This window comes from Epinephelus moara, chromosome 8, assembly GCF_006386435.1.
Source record: "Epinephelus moara isolate mb chromosome 8, YSFRI_EMoa_1.0, whole genome shotgun sequence".
NCBI lineage: Eukaryota > Metazoa > Chordata > Actinopteri > Perciformes > Serranidae > Epinephelus > Epinephelus moara.
In genome coordinates, this window is record NC_065513.1 from 6,860,114 (window position 1) to 6,874,763 (window position 14,650).

A 14,650-nucleotide genomic window follows, 5' to 3' on the forward strand; every position below is an offset into this window, starting at 1 on the left:
TAAACAACGCCTTTGTTGTTTGTTGGTCTCAAACAGTGGTCTGCAGCTTGGCAGGCATCTCAACTATGCGACCCTCCATCCACCATCCCCTCATCCCCCTACGTGTCATACAACACTTAAAAAACATTGATATGAATGAAACGTACAAATGTAACGTATTCTTGCCTTGCAGAAATGTACAATGCCTACATTTTCTTCTGGCGACCGCTGAAATATGTGTGTCAAAATATTTAAAAAAAAACCTTGTCTTCTTAGACTTCATTCAAAATAACTAATAAGAATTAAATTAATTAAAAAACTACTTTTCTGCTGAGGAATCAAAGTGCTTTGGGGTGTTAGAAAATGAAGAGAAAATAGTTCAACAATGTTAAATGTCAGGCCCTGACAGTTTGTGTGTGTCCTGCCCCTAGCCGCAGTGCAGGTCACGTGACTCTGGCTCTCGCAGGGAAACAACCTCGGCCATGTTTGCTTTCATCTGCCGGAAAAGTGGGTCTACTGCAGCTGGATGTTCTATTCTACATCAATAACATGGCCAAAGATGGTGTTGTACAGACACTTGAAATGAAGATCAGTTGCAGGACAACCAGAATGAGCCCATTCATTCAGATTCCATTTGTTTCAGTATGTCACAGCAATGCATGACACCTGACACTGGGTGTGACAGAATGGCCTGGATCAACCACACAACACTCCCCCTGCTGCTGAAGCGCCTTTGACACGAAGAGTTCATTTTACAGGAGAGAACAAGTCAGAAGACAAGTACTGCTAGTTAGGTGAGGATCATTATTTCATGAGTTACAGTACTTCTACTACATGTACTAGCAGAGTTTCAGTATTAAACTTGATTATACTGATGTGAATATTAATGTAAGTTTTATGTTAAAGGTAGTTTCCTACTGATTAATACAAGATTCAGTTCCATTTGTCTGTATAAATATATACAATGCATTGTAAATCACATAAGGATTTATGTTTCTGACAAGAGCAAAGATGTTAACTTTACAAAGAAATATATGTTTTCCTTTTTTATTCAATAAAATAATTCAAACTTGTACTTTTTTGCCATCATTTTCTTTGCATAAACTATTTTCCGTTTTACTCTAAAAATGTTATGGGGAAATGTTAAAAAAAATACTTTTCTGCACAATGAAAAGTCCTGCATTCTAATTGTTACTAAGGATAAATACAAATAAGTATACAGTATTCATTGTTTTACAGAAATGGCTCTTGTAAGTGCCATATGATATTACATGACTTTAGTCAAAGAAAACTTTATTTCCATTTGCAGTATTATATTTGGCGGTATGGTTCTGTTCTGAAGCCTCTCTGCCTTTCCTCAGGCCTACGCAGAAAGCCTAGGGTGAAGAGAGCACACCTCTCCGCCCTTCCACGTGCAAATGAGGAAAACCTGGGGCAGAGAGAGCAAACCTCCCTGCTCTTCCATGTGCCTACAATTGCAAAGGGAATCATGTGATCTATCAGCTGACAACCTTTCATCAATCAGGTGATCCATCAGTTGATTGGGCTGCTTCAGATCAGCTAATTTAGCTGGGACGTGAGCTGCGCTTGACATCTGTCCTACCTGAACTAACACTATGCTCAATTTGTGTGAAGCTGAATTATTATTGCTGTTATTACTTTTTATTTATTGGTGTTTTTTCCAACATATTGGATCCCCGTGTGCTAAAATGACCCTACAACCTGTGCAAACTGGAGAACAATTCATTACTTTTCTCAGTACATTGACAGCAAAGTCTTTGAATATTTGGCAGCATTCACAAATCAAAGACAGCTACAAACTAAAATGACAAAGCATTGAGTTTTGAGTTTTTTTAATGGCAAAATTGTAAGATATTTTTTTAATCCTAAACAGGGAGGAAATCACAAGTAAAAAGAAATTAGAAGACACCTTTTTTTCCCTACGTTCACAGGAGGAATAACATGAAATGGAATTAGAATTACAAAGTACCAGTACATCAAAATTGTACTTGAGTAAATGTACTACATCCACACAACTGACAAAGAATACAAAGAACTGGTGTTAATGATAAGTGTGTGTCAGTCGTTTGTAGAGTCTGTACTAGAGTCTGTACACCCAGGGATCCTTGAGGGATCTCTAGGGGGTCCCCAGAAAAATAGGGAATAGTTTAATTTTCACTTTTTAATTCACTATATAAGTGAGCCCAATGTGAGCAAGAGTCATAACAGTGACTACGCTGATCATAGGTTTCACTTCCTCTATGTAGTTGTAACCAGGTCTCACTCAGAAGTCGTCGAAATCCGGCACTTGGATGGTGACTTACGCTGTCAGACACAGACGATTAAAGCTGTCATTTCACATCAGCATGATACTGTCACTGTTATAGTTTAATGGCACCCGGCGGCACCAGAGGGAAATGCAGCAGGACAAGAACAAAAGTAAGGCGGTGAAAGTCTGATTAGGGCAGATGGGACGGGTGGTGGATGGGTCCAACAGCCACGGACAGTCACCCGGGAGACCGGTGTTCGCTTCCCGGGTGAATGTAAAGCCAAACTCTGTTCTTTTCTAAACCCAACTACAGTAGGTGTGTGTTAGCAAAACGTAACCACATGCACAATTTGTGGTGTTGTACCGACGTAGTGTCTTTATTTTGAAAGAGACTGTATGTAAACAAAACATTTCCTGTGAAAACGAAATTGGATTTTGAAAACAGACAATGCATGTAACAGGCAGAAGTTGACACAGTTTCCCAGAACTTCAACGACCAACACACCCAGGGTATCTTGCACGTCGTGTCTTGACATGGAAAGTCCATGACTTCGATATGTGACGAGGTCAGAGTGAGAATGTGTTTGAAGTTGACAATTTTAGCATTCTGGTCTTAATCACATCTAACAACCAAATATTTTCAGATAGAGATCTCTGAAGAGAAATTTTATCAAGTGGGGCTCGGTAACCTAATGTGTATCAATTAGGGACCTTCAACACAAAAAAGGTTAAGAACCATTGCCCTGGACAATCACATGGGCATTCTCTGTCTTAATGGTCCTCTGTGTGGTTTAGAACTTAGGAGTTATGCAGAGTATTGCCTGAGGTCAGTGGGTCTGGTAAAGGCAGTGGTGGAATGAGAATTCAAATGTCAGATTGTTCAGATGCCTTGAAGTGCAGTAACTGTCTCCTAGAAATGACATTTTGTTTTGCCAAATACGTCTTGAAGGAACATGATTTCTGCTTGGATTACACTCAGTGGCAACGTTATGTTCTGTGTTTTTATACCTCAAGTCAGAGGTGACGGACGTCGTGCAGGACTTTAATACTGAGGATTGGAGTTTGCAGCCTAATTCCCACAGGTAGTTAAGCTAAAGCAAGAGAAGAGCAAGAAAAGACAGTGGTCTTGTCTACTATAATACATTACCCCAAAAAAATAAATGTGATTAATCATCTACAAAATAAATCTGTGAATATCTTGAATTTATATCTAAATTTCTACAAATTTATTGAATCTGTACATTCAGGTTTATTTATTTTCTTTCTGTATTTCCAAGTCTGCATGTCCTTGGGGCAGGTGATACTGTAAAGCACAATTAGTCAGCTGGGCAAACCATACAGAAGCTAAAAATTGCAGCTAAAGCTAACATAAGTAGCGAGATTACCAGTAATCTCAGCATTTTTAGGCCAAGGTATCAATGCTAAATATACCGTTGGACCAGTAATGCTTTACCTCGTTACTTTTTCTTTTCTTAATTAAAAGTCTGTATATATTTATTTATTTCTGGGAGCATGGTTTACACATTTACTTGTCTCTTTACTGGTCTATTTTTTTGATAAGTCATTTCACATCCTCTTATGTCCTAACCTTAACCAAGTTGATTACATTTTAGTTGCTACTGTATGAGCTGACATTTTATTGCAAGACTGATTTAGAGGAACCTGATTTGGAATTACATTTCTCTTCCATATCTACAGTTTATATAGGAATACGTGATGTGCTGTACAAAGCTTTTAAAGTTTCAGAAAACATCCGATAGCCACTTAAAAAAGATTTCCTCTCCAACATATTCTCACTCCGAAGTCGCTGAATACCAGCACTTAGGCAGTGACTTCCAGCGTCAGACACCAACAAAAAAAAGCTGTCCTTTCATGTTTGCAGGATACACGGCCAGTCACCGTTATTGTGTAACGGTACACAACGGTGTCAGGGGGAAATGCGGCGGGACAACTACAGAAGTTATGGGGATGAAAGTTTAAGTAGGGTGGGTGGGAGGGGTGGTGGACGGGTCCAACGACCACCAACTTTCATGCCGGTTTGCTTCCCATAAGATTGTTAAGCCAAACTTTGTTCTTTTTTTCTTAACCCAGCCATGTGTGTGTGCTGGCTAAACGTAACCATGTGCGTTGTACTGATGTAGTGTTCCTGTGGGTGTATTTTGAAAACTGACAATGCATGTAACAGGTTGAAGTTGACACAGTGTCCCAGAAAGTCAGCAACCAACACACCCAGGGTATCTTGCACATCATTTGTCAACATGACAAGTCCATGACCAAATGTCAATATGTGACATGGTGGGATTGGGAATGTGTTGTCCTCTCATGTTGATAAAAAAAGTTTATCAGTTCGCTTTACATGTCTTTCAAATGTGTTTGTTGTTACAAACTAGTGGTGCATAAACCATTTGGTTCCACATGGACACAAATGGCTCTCAAAAAATTCCCGTCTACACAAGTATCTTTACTAAAAAAATCTCTGTCCAGATAAAAACACAAAGCACAACTGATGTGCTGTCAAGAAAGACCATGCCAAACCAACAGGCAGCGACATAACGCTAACCCTAATGGCATGCAAAGAAGAAGATGGCCAATAACAAGCCTTAAAAGAAGTTATTAGCAGAAGGCTACCTGCAGCAGTGACTCCTGACCTGCATTCTGAAGTTTCTGTTTCTTAACACAAAGGAAGAATTACCAAAGATTTATGTGTAAACTGGACACATGTCCTTTTAGCAAGATTAGAGCGGCACTATTTTGGTCCTGTCCACCATTGCAAAAAAAGTCGTCTGATTTGTGATACCTCACAAAGAAGCTAACTCTGATGTTAGAAGTAAAAAACTTTTCTTTGTCTACACCTTAACACTGTAAACAGCGATGCTGAAAATCTTCACCCTGGTGGGAATTTAATAAAAGGTCTGTTTTCAGTGACCTAAACACAATTTGCATGTGGATGAAAGGCCCAAACATTGATAAAGCTACATTTTAAAATATACCTGTATAGGTGTGGACGAGGCCGTAATCCTGAGAAGACGTTTAATCATGTAGCATAAATGAAAACGCCTTTGAGGGTGTTTCATGGCGGTGTAGGGCCTTTAACACACTGAGGACGGTAAATGATCTGCTGCACTGTGTTAACACTTCCCTACTGTGTTGAGAAATAGTCTGGGACATTTCCAATATAAGTAAACATTTGATTTTGAACCCAGAACAGGTGGTCCACACCTGAGGACATATTCAAAGAATACATTTGAGGAATCATACTCAAAGCTCTGTTTCCACTTTCAGACTTGTTATTAAAACTAACTTAAGTTGTTTGACGTGGCTACAGTATAACAACCAATATATATGTCATTAACTACAAATAACAGATAACGAGTAACGAAATGTTTTATTGTATCATGTTTGTGTTTTTGTTGCAGTTGTCCAAGTAACAGAACCATGTGCACATTATTGTAATTTAAGTAGTGTTTTGTGGCTATTTTTGTGAACTTAAGTTTGCATAGATGCTTTAATGTGGGTGTATATTAGTAATTTCATTGTTAATTCTGGTGTCAGGGGCCCTAATATGCTCTTGTTTTTTCTCTCCATGCAAAAGATAGCAGTTTCTCTATATTTTATGTATTTGTAGTAGTGAGTATAATTGTAGCATATTGTATGTAGTACTAGTGAAAGTAGCAGATGCAGTAGAATATGACCAATTGTAGTATCAGCAGTAGGCTAATAACACTGGTTGTAGCAGTAGTAGCTGCAGTATAACTAGTAGTAGTAGTAGTAGTAGTAGTAGTAGCAATAGCAGTAACAGTAGCAGCAGCAGTAGCAGTAGCATTAGTAGTAGTGGTATTAGTAGTAATGGTAATAGTAGCGGCAATGGTAGTAGCTGCAGCAGCACTGGTGGTAGCAGTGGCAGTAGCAGTAGCATACTAATTGCTGTGGCACTTGTAACAGTAGCCTAGCAGTTGCAGTAGCAGTTGTAGTAATAGCAGCAGTATTAGCAGTATTAGTTGCCAATTCACCAGCAGTAACAGCAGAGTTGCAGCAGCAGTAACATAGTAGAAACAATAATAGTGGCCTACCAGCAGTAGCAGTAATAGTACCAGTAGTCATGCGAGTGGCAGTAACATAGTAGAATAGTACCAGTAATAGCAGTAGTAGTAACAGCAGCAGTAGTAGCAGTAGTAAAAGTAGAAGCAGTTGTAGTTGCCAATGTATTAGTAGTAACAGTTGTAGCAGCAGTTGCAGTGAGTAGGAGTTGCAGTAACAGTAGCAATTAAAGTAACAGAAGCAGCTACAGTAGCAGTTGTAGTAATAGCTAGTAGCTGCAGCAGCACTGGTGGTAGCAGTGGCAGTAGCAGTAGCATACTAATTGCTGTGGCACTTGTAACAGTAGCCTAGCAGTTGCAGTAGCAGTTGTAGTAATAGCAGCAGTATTAGCAGCATTAGTTGCCCAGTCACTACCAGTAACAGTTGGAGTTGCAGTAGCAGTAACATAGTAGAAACAATACTACCAGTGGTACCAGTAGTGGTACCAGTAGCAATGACATAGCAGAAACAGTAATAGTACCAGTAGTGGCAGGAGTAGTAGCAGTAGTAGTAGTAGCTACCAATGCATTAGTAGTAACAACAGCAGCAGCAGCAGCAGCAGCAGCGACAGTAGTAGTACTACTACTACTAGTAGTAGTAGTAATAGCAGTATTAGTTACCAATTCACTAGTAGTAATAGTAGAAGTTGCAGCAGCAGTTACACAGTAGAAACAGTAATAGTACCAGTGGTAGCAGTAGTTTTAGTAGTGGTTGCCATTGCATTAGCAGTAACAGTAGCAGCAGCAGTTGTATCCTAGTAACATATTCATGTCACTAACTCGGCTTCTTCTCCGGAGCCTTTGTGCTCCACTGTCTCTCAGGTTAACTCATATCGCAGTGGTGCCTGGATAGTGTGACGTGTGTGGTTGTGCTGCTGCTGTGGTCCTCCCAGATGCCTCATGCTGCTGCTGTTATCATTAGTCATACTTCTACTGTTAATATACACATATGATTATTGTCACATATGTATACTATCAGATATTAATACATACTTTCAACACATTGTACCACAACAGCCAGAACTATAATAATTATAATATTATTACTTTCATTAATGTTGTTGTAAGCTACTGTCATTACCATCTGTCCTGCATCTCTCTCTCTCTCTCTCTCTCTCTCTCTCTCNATATTGGGCTTTATAAATAAAATTGATTGGTTGATTGATTGATTGATATTGTAATAGAAACAGTAGTAGTAATAATAGCAGCACAAGCAGCAGTGACATATAGTAGAAACAGTAATAGAACAATAGGGCAGTATTGGTTCTTTAGTAGTAGCAGTAGCAGTAGCAGTAGTTGTACGGGGGCTGTAGAAGTAGCAGTAAATGTAGCAGTTGAACAAGGAGTAGCAGTAGTAGGGGCAGTTGGAGTAGCAGTAGTAGTAACAGTAGAAGTACTAGTAACATTAGTTGTACAGGGGCTGTAGAAGTAGCAGTAAATGTAGCAGTTGTACGAGTAGTAGTAGTAGAGACAGTTGTATTGGCAGTAGTGTTAACAGTAGCAATACAACTAGAAGTAGCAGTTGTACCTATCAGTAGCAGCAGCAACCGTTGTAGCAGTAGTGATAGCAGAGGTGGCAGTACATTTTTATGTATAGTAGTTTGGATTGGGAGCTTTTTATTAAATGTGTACAGCTTTGTAAACGTGTCCAAAGCTGGTATAATTAGGAAAAATCAAAAAAACAGAGCCTTATACAGAATGAATGTATTTATCATTACAGTACTACATTCTGTCCAAGAATATTAGCATCTGTATCAGCTTCATGTAAAGTCTTCTCCCCATTCTAGTACCCCTCTCTCCCCTTTAAGAAGCCTCTCAGTGCCTCTGAAAGCGAAACTATTGGCTATCACAACCCCCACCCCCCCTGCCCCTCCCACTCCATCTGACCTGTGACCTCTGGGGGTCAACAGCCATAGAGAAGCCAGATGTCAGGATGAGGGAGTGGTGACTGCAGTGGGCGCTTGGCGACTCAAGTTACTCTGGGCAGCATGGCGCCAGCCCTAGAGAGGGGGGTGGGGGGGTCAGGCAGGAAGCAAAAGAGAGGGACATGGCGAACACACTGCAGGAGGTGTACCCAGCATCTAGGCCTATGGTCCCAGAACAGCGGAAACCATCTTGTCTATTTTACATGGAAGTAAGAGGATTTTAAAGTCTACCAGAAAAGGGTTAAGGAAAGATGAAAAGAAAGATGGATGAACTTTTGGTTCCTTTTTAAACATGATAATAATCTTTCCCTGAAAAGACTAAGGATTTATTTTTTAATACTTAAGCCGTGAACACCATAACCAAACCTGAAGAATCTGGAAACACTGGTTCACACAGGACATGATCACCAGTCCCCTGAGGGAAAGTCCTATGTTTGACCCATCCACCACCTCCTGCCTCCTTACATGGACTTTAGCTCTTTATACTACCTCCGTCTTTACTCCCAAGAGTTTGTCACATGATTGTAGCCTTCAAGATTATGTGGGTACAAATTACGGGCTCATTATTATATCGGTATATGAATTCTGGTGCATTATTTTTTGTAGGTATAGGTACAAACAGTGCATGAGAACAGCCTGTGACTAGCAACCAAGGTCACTGTGGTTTCTAACTTGTCTTCACTGTTGTGGTGAACTTTGCTAGTTTAACCAGCTTGACCAGATGACAACCACTACTGACCATGATCAGATGCTTTTTGCTGGATTTTTCTGCAGCACTCATCTTTTCTGACTGACTGTTCTCTGTAAGTGGTGCTGCTTGTCGAGTTGTTGTTGTTTGTGAACAGTCAGCAAAACTGATGATTTCAAATGTGGTAAACTACAATATGTCAAAAAGGACTTGCACAAAAAATAAACAAAAACATTATCTGATTATATTTTACACAGGAATGGCCAATGTAATATGTCATGCATTCTACTCCTCAAGAGTTTTCCTCCTAACTGCCTCTTTAAGGTGAGAACAAACAGTGGAGCAGGTTTTTCACCATAAACTGCCACAGTGATTTGCATAAATAAAGCCTCGCCCTATAAAGCTGACTGGGTAAACAGATACGGGATATTTGCAGTTTACTGTCTGCCTTCACTTCAGGCACTCAGTACAGCCTGCTTGCCAGAAAATTGCATGTTACTACAAACCGCAAATACGTTACATTTGCATGTTTCATACCTTTCATATCAACGATTCTAAAGTGACGTGGTGTATGAGCTGACTTTGTGATCAGGAGGGGGAGGAGGAGGAGGAGATGGTTGATGGCATGTCACACATAGGTAAGACACCTGCCAAGCTGCAGACCGCTGTTCAAGACCAACAAAACTAGTAGTGAACTTTAGTGACCTGTTGCTGTTTTACCAGCAGGGATTGTGCCACAAAAAACAGGAATTCTAAGCCAAAATATGATCCTTTGCTAACCATAACCAAGTAGTATTTTACCTAAACCTAACCACAGTGTTGTTGAAATATAAAGCTTCAACATATCAGATTATTATAACATGCAATTGTATCCATGGTTTGCAGAAATGTAGAATACCAACATTTATTTTCTGGCACCTGTGTTTTTCAGCACTAACTGGCCTTGTCAGCTTCTCTGTGTCACTCTAACATCCTAACTCTAAACCATCCCTGTGCTTTCCTAGAATAAAACCATCACTTCCTGTCACACCCCACCCCTAACTGACTGAGTCAAACTTACCCTCTGTGACTCTTCAAGTCAATGTGTGAGCACATCTTTGACTTCCACACTATGAGAATTTGGGCTATTCTTAGCAGTAAGACACACATGTAATTAGGGAACACAAGAAATGACAACAATGGTTATAAATGAAACCATCAGCAGTGGTGAAAGAAGTGTTCAGATCCTTTTTACTTAACGAAAAGCACCAATACAACTACACAGAAAGATTGAACAGAGGGTTAACCCTCTATAGTTAATGACTCTTCTATGATTTGCAGTTTAGGTTCCTATTAATTAGTATTTTAGAGATAATATAAATTCAAATAAATGTTTATGATTCATGATTATAATTAATAATGCCCTTTTACAATTGCAGTGAGATTTTCTCGTTAATGATGACGAATTCAAATTTTACTTTTTAACACACTTGTTCCCACCCTTTTTGTGTATGTGACTTCTTAAAATAGGCCAGGGTTAAAGGATTATGAAATAAGAGAAAATTCAGAAATGTGTGTGTGTGTGTGTGTGTGTGTGTGTGTGTGTTTAATCTCTTTTATCACTCTTTGATATTAACTCAGCAGTTACTGGCATGTTACTGCAGTAACTTGTGTGAATCTGAATCTCCTGAATGTGAATCTTCTTTTTCTCAGCAGACAAGACATATTTCAAAACAGCAAATGTTGTGATTTAAGACTATTTGCAAAGACAAAGGTAACAAACACTTAAACAAATGCCTTAAACTAATTCTGCTTCATAGTGATGTCTCTAGTCTCTGTTCTAATCCCAACCAGTGTTTCAAATAACTGTGCAAAAGTATGTCAATCTGTGCAGAGCAGCAGCGTGCATGATTTTCTAGTGGAACAAGTTCAGCAGCTATAAATGGACATGATGCAAAGTTGCTCAACCAATGCAATATATTGAAGTAAACCTGACTTACAGGGAAATTCATTCTCACTTAATTCAAAGCATACATAATGACTATGGATTAACTCTCAAAGATCTTTGTGCAGTTGAGAACAAATGTTCTTCCTCTGGTAGAGACAGACACATGAGCTGTGGGATTCTGGAGAAAAGGAGAGTGAGTCTAGTTTATTGTTCTGTTATACATATTGTAATGATTTGTGTCCATTTTACATGATATAGTTTATACAGAACTAATATTTACAAAACCTGGGTATATACAAATGATGTTATATTAAGAAATTGTATTCAAAGTTTGTCTCAAAATCCTGATAGACTATTTAATGAGTATTCACTGTGATTTCTCCTCCAGTGCATGTTTTGTCAGTGATGTGTGAATTTTGTCTTTGACATGAAAATCTACCCAAAAATCTTTATTTTTGGACTTGTGTAGGCATACAGCCTTCTGAATTTGGTTTATATGAGTTTATACTATCTATAAGGCAAGGCAATACTGACTGGTATGTGTGTCACAACTTCATTAATTAATATTTATTTATCTTTTAAAACATTGTGGGTGGTTTTTTTTATTGTTTTTTGGATCAGCGACCACTTGCTGTAGATTACAATTTATTACTGACCTTTTATTTACCATTAAATCTGTGTATAAAATAGTACTAGCAATTTGTGACAGGGTCATACAAGAGATATGTTTAAGATATGTAAATTTATGTTAACTATTGGACTCAGTGTCAAATAGTTAACATAAATTTACATATCTTAAACATATCTCTTGTATGAGAGATATGAGAGATATGTTTAAGATATGTAAGAGATATGTTTAAGATATGTAAATTTATGTTAACTATTGGACTCAGTGTCGGTCCATATAGGCCCTACTCATGCCCGCCTCCCCCTGCTCTGTCCCTGCATCAGATTTGAATGGGTTTTTGAATGGTGTTCCTGCAGAGGGGCGGGGCTCGGCCTTATGGCATTCCAGAGGGCGGGGCCTGATGTTGGAGCCCCGTGCTGCATTCATGTGATATCGGATAGATAGGAAATCCAGGGTACATAGGAGAAGTCTGCCAGAAGGTACTTTAAATTGATTCATTTTAACCAGAAGTACATTTTTATGCTTACTTTAACGAAGAAATCTCTTTCTGACGAAAAGCCCTGAAGGTAAACCAAGACACGGGAGACAGTACTATTCAGATCAGTTTCCATCTCCAGCCTGCAGGCTCTTGCCAAATAGGTTTCTTAACACAGCATTAATGGCTCAAAAAAAGAATAAATAATCAAGAATAAAATAGGCCTACTGCAAAAAATAAAAAATAAAAACATCTTCATTTGGTAATTTGGAAATATAGCTACTTTTATTCTGTAGAGAATATTAGGCCTATAAAGGACAATCTTCATGACAAAGAATAAAACATTTTGTGATCAAAGAACATAGGATAGGCCTACAATCATTAGGCCTTTATTTATTTGTTTATTGGAGGTCATTGGCCATTAAAACTGATCTGTAAGTTGTTTTTATAATTAAGTGTAAAATGCTAATCGGCTCACTAAAGTGACAGTAAACGTCTCCTGTGCCGTTTCTTCATAATTGCAGACGTCAACCGCAAAGTTTCCGTTTGACATGAATGCAACATTAACCTATGAAGACCTAAGTCTAAAAACACACCAGTCCGTGTTTTGTACATTCTGGCTCAATTATAGACGTATAGGGACTCGTAACCATAGCAACACGCCAAAATGGCCTATCGGTTCACCGCCGAGGGACTATATTTCTCAGCGGAGCGATAAACTAAAGCAACGTCTGGACTGGATCTGCGTACTCAGTGTCATTGCCTGACGTAAACCGCACAGTCAACATGTGTAATCATGTCGTTGAACTGTTTGGTTGGGGTAGTTTTTGCCCGTTTCCGTGTGAGTGACAATGAAACAACAGCCTTTCTTTTCGGGACCGCGGCACAAGTCGCCAGTGAAAGGGTTAAACCGAGAAACGACTGGACCACACATGTTGGAAGAAGCTGAGCACTGACCAAACCAGTTTAGATCAACCAGAGCTCCGTTTAGCCCGGGACAGGCCAAACTAATGGAGCTGACAGGATTAACGCAGTGAATAAAACAATAAAAGGTCAAAAAATAATTCCTATACAGCCTCCACAGCGGGGGATTTTAACGTCAATATGTCACAATGAATTATTCTGAACGAATTTCAAAAGGACAAGAGCCTGGTTACAACTATTTAGCCTAAATAATTTTCTAATATTAGGCCTACTGTTTTTAACCTGTGTGGGGGAATGTATCAAATACAGTAAGACTTTTTAGATTGTTTAATTACAACAATTTTTATGCCTTTATCAGATTTATTTCAAATGGTTAACACTGTGTAATAAAGATGTTTTAGTTGTCTTTTGCTCAATGAAAGTGAAGGAATAATTGTTGTGTTAAAATAATCCTCTCTATAGGCCTGTATGCCTGACACAATTTGTTGAAGGCCTACCAGGAGTCAAAAGCATTCAAATTATGTCTTTTTTTCCCTCTGATGACAGAAACGCTGCTTATATTTTTCATATTTTAACAAATGAGTATATGTAGCCTATGAAAAATGATCAGTGGGCCCATCATAATCAATGTAGTCTGTATCAAAGGAATGAATAAAAAAGTGCAAATTATTCTCAAATGTAACCAACAATTTCATACATGCTTAAATTTATACTCAAAAAAGAGAGAGAAAGAGAAGGAAACATGAAATGAATTTTTGTGATGGCGTTATACTGCTCTAATTGTGTGAGTTATTTAACAGCGATGGAAATGTGGAGCTGTACCCTGAAGATTCATTTATTTGAAGATGTGAAACTAACTTCTGCATGCCATTACAAATTAAGACTGTCAAAACTAATCATTTGCATCAACTCAGTTACTATGTTTTAGTAGATTTCATCAGAGGAATCATTCTGATATCTGATCCACACTTTTCATGCTTTCAATAAAAGCAATTACTTCAGTTAAATCATACACAAACCAGAATAAAGATCATCTATGTGACAATTCTTAATGTTGGAAAAATAATAATAAAATCAGCCTAGACAAACACTGACAGGAAAACAAGATAATAGTGTATAGGCCTATAGGATTACATAAAAGAAAAGTTTGTTGTAGTTCCTTTAGTCAGTTTTGCTCTATTCAGAAGTCCTGCAAACACAGCTTAAATGTATGTTTTATCTTGTTCAATACTTAGCAGCCAGTATCAAAAGTTACAAATTCCCCTTCAGAGAGTTCATTTGATGTTGATCAAGCCCAAGGGTAGGCAACCTGCAGCTCTTTTTTCTTTCTTTCTTTTTTTTTTTTTTTTAACATTTTTTTTAATTATCATTGTTGCAGGCCCAAAGAAAGGAATTACATTCTCCAATTGTTAAAATGTGTAGCTTCTGCATTGTATTGAAAAAAAAAAAGTTTTAACATTTTATCAACTAAAATTCGCATCATAAGTCTGACCTGGCAACTTTTCCTCTAAATTTTGCCAAACCTCAGTCTAGTGTTAAGCCTCCCCTGCTAGAGTAGCAATGGATTCCAAATCCATAAAAGTAAAAGTCTCAAAAGAAAATACAGAATTTAATAGTGAGTGTACAGATTTGTTTGCTTTCACCGCCAACTTTGCAAAGTTTAAGTACCAAATGATAATAAATAGCTCACTGCAGCGGAGCCATCTTGTGGTAAAACATATTTTTGAATGCTCTTTTAAACCTATTTTTAATGTCGATA

At 38.4% G+C, this 14,650-nt stretch overlaps 1 protein-coding gene across 1 annotated transcript in view; it reads left to right on the forward strand.

Moving 5' to 3' along the window:
- Positions 1-586: 586 nt before the first annotated feature.
- The window catches only part of top3b (DNA topoisomerase III beta), a 70,209-nt gene continuing 56,145 nt past the window's right edge, over positions 587-14,650 (forward strand). Inside the window, exons 1-2 of the mRNA XM_050050266.1 lie at positions 587-773; positions 1,341-1,504. The gene's annotated coding sequence lies outside the window, so the exon portion shown is untranslated. The remainder of the gene's footprint in view (positions 774-1,340; positions 1,505-14,650) is intronic.